This window comes from Aquarana catesbeiana, linkage group LG12 (genome assembly GCF_042186555.1).
Source record: "Aquarana catesbeiana isolate 2022-GZ linkage group LG12, ASM4218655v1, whole genome shotgun sequence".
NCBI classification, from domain to species: domain Eukaryota; kingdom Metazoa; phylum Chordata; class Amphibia; order Anura; family Ranidae; genus Aquarana; species Aquarana catesbeiana.
In genome coordinates this window covers 162,684,382-162,686,924 of record NC_133335.1, presented here as the reverse complement: position 1 = coordinate 162,686,924, position 2,543 = coordinate 162,684,382, and the positions used below count along the sequence as shown (strand labels likewise).

Genomic DNA, 2,543 nt, shown 5'->3' with positions numbered 1-2,543 from the left:
CATGTGACATAAGCTTCATCCAAAGCCCAATGTCCTTATGGTCCCAGCGCAAGCCCGGACGCAAAGCCTTGCGCTGGCGGAACTGCTCGTCATAGCGCAGCCAAGCAATTCCTCCATAAGTTCGATAAGCCTCCCCAATGGCATCCAGATAACAAAAAAGCGGAGAACAATTCTCTGGTGCTTTTTCGCCAATTACGCTAGCCAAAATGGCAAACGCCTGAAGCCAATTCCCAAAAGTGCGAGGAATAAGCCTCCAGCGTCGCTTCTCCTCCTCCTCCTTCTTGCTTTCGTCTGCCTTACCCTTGTCGATATTAAATTTCTCTAACGGCAAAAGAGAGAATATTTCAACATATTCCCCTTTCCAGATCTTTTCTCGTACATCTTGCTTTAGATGCACTCCCAGTGGGCCCTCAAAGCACACATAAATCTCGCACTTCGCCGCATCCGCCAACCGCACCTTATCCTCAGAGGACTCCTTCCCTTTATTCGCGTCCACCCCAGTCACCTCCGTCTGCGACGCCGACGTCACGCTAACCCCGGAGGACCCCCCCGCCCCGGATACCGCAACTGCAAGCGGCTCTGCTGGGGGGGGTGTGCTAGGAACTACAGAGTCCATGCCGGCGGCAGCGGGAGCCCATGCCCCAACGGGCCCCTGAGATGCTAAAGAAGACCCCGCCGGATCAAAACGGGCCAATAACTCCCGAAAGCCTGCAAAAAATGCGGACAAAACCGGCGCAGCACCCGCATCTCCACCCACCACTCCTGGCACTGAACTAACCTCTGAGGAAACCCCCAAATTAACCCCCCCCAACTGACTAGTATGTAAAGGTAAAATTGGCGACTTACCAGGCTGCAGCCGAACCGCCACACGACTAGCCGTTTGTCCGGATCCCAGCTGGCTCCGCAAAGCAGGACGCCTCCCGACCGATCGATCGTCTTCATCCGCGCTGGTGAGCTCACCGGACTCAGCCGAAGAATCTTGCCGCGGCGACGTCCCATGCCTCATTTGCACAAGCGGCTCCTCTTCAGGGCTCCTGGAAGCCTCCTCTTCAGCCCCGGGCTCTGTTCTCTCCATGGAAGAGCTGCTGGGCACAGTAGTACCCCCAGCTGCAGCAGGGACGCGCTGTCTCTTTAAGGGGGCGTGTCCCCCAGCCTGGGCCTTCACACTCTTCCTGCTGTGACGTCCCGCCTGCGATGTGGATGGTGAACCAGCAGAGGGCGCTCCCACCCCACCGCTGTTCGTGACTACAATCTCATCCAGCTGAGCTCCGCTCTGCGCAGCAGTGGCAGAGGGAGCCGAACGCTCCGGAGCCCTGTGTCGGCGGCTGGCGGGGGACGATGACGGCACCCCCCCAGTGAGTCTCCCTGAAGCCTGGGCATCCTTCTCTCCCTGGACAGCTGAGGGGCAGGGACGCCCCCCACTGCGCATCCCGCTGCGTCTCCCCCGCTGAGCAGCCATCCCACACAGTACATCTACACGGGGGGGGAGGGGGAGGGCTGCCGCATGCTCCGGCCTGAGCTGCGAGCAGTAGAAGAGCGCCGTGGGGTAGGATTCCTCCCAGGGCCCACACCGGAAGCATGAGCAGGCAGCCCCGCAGTAAGCCCTGGAGGGTCCCTGGGACAGGGGCTCCTTCTCGCTCGATGAGCCTTAGGGACAGGAGATGGGCTCAGGCGCTCCGGCGGGCGCACCTTTCTAGCTCATTTCCTCCCCGGGGAAGAAGGGACAGGTGAAGTAGAAGATCCCGACCCCCCAAGTACGTCAGCCAGCTGCTGCTGCAGCCACTGAGGGCCCCGTTCGACTGCTGCGGCCCTGACCTGAGCTAACAAGGCCTCTAGCTCACTCATCTCCCTGTCTGTCTACCTGCAGGTGACCAGCACGTATGTCCCAAGAAGATGTCTCCTCTCCAAACTTCTCCGAGTGATGCAGAATCCACCCCCTACACCGGACCCCAACCTCTGAATCCAGCCCCCACCAACTTCTACCTCCAATCAGGTAAGAGCTGAACCTGTGACCCACCACTGACCTGACTGACCGTTCCCTGACCCCTGTTCCTCCCATAGTCATGCATCCCCTCCGTCTATTCTCTCCTACGGGTCTCACTTTAGGGACGAACAATACTAGATAAAGTCGTTAAAGTTCAGCAACTACACATCACTGACACTTTATCATGGGCTTCCCCATTCCTTTTCGCTTATTGGCTTCAAGCACCGCCGGAAGGGACCCTGGACTGCTCTCCTTGCTTCATCCGTTATGAGCGAATGTACTGAGCCAAACGAGTAATGGCCACCTCCTTTCACAACTGTGACACCCAAATTAGTAGCCGAGGTAGATGCTCGAGTCTCCTGAATAGGAGGAGGGGGTACCAGCACCACCTTTTCCGGACTATCGGTCAATGTGGGTGTCTCCGAAGGAGTGATGACAGCGGGAACTAACTCTTCCACTGTAGTGTCTGCAAGCTTGCCTGACATGTCCAGTTCCTCGGAAGAAAAGTCAGTCTGGATCGAAGTAGGACTACATGACTTGGCAGCTTCTGTACTGGAGG

General features: G+C 57.8%; 1 long non-coding RNA gene across 1 annotated transcript; it reads left to right on the top strand.

The window, feature by feature from the left end:
- The first annotated feature begins 1,217 nt into the window (after window positions 1-1,217).
- On the top strand, window positions 1,218-1,993 carry LOC141114128 (uncharacterized). The gene is made up of 2 exons (XR_012236873.1): window positions 1,218-1,355; window positions 1,868-1,993. It is a non-coding gene; the product is annotated as an uncharacterized lncRNA (long non-coding RNA).
- The last annotated feature ends 550 nt before the right edge of the window (window positions 1,994-2,543 follow it).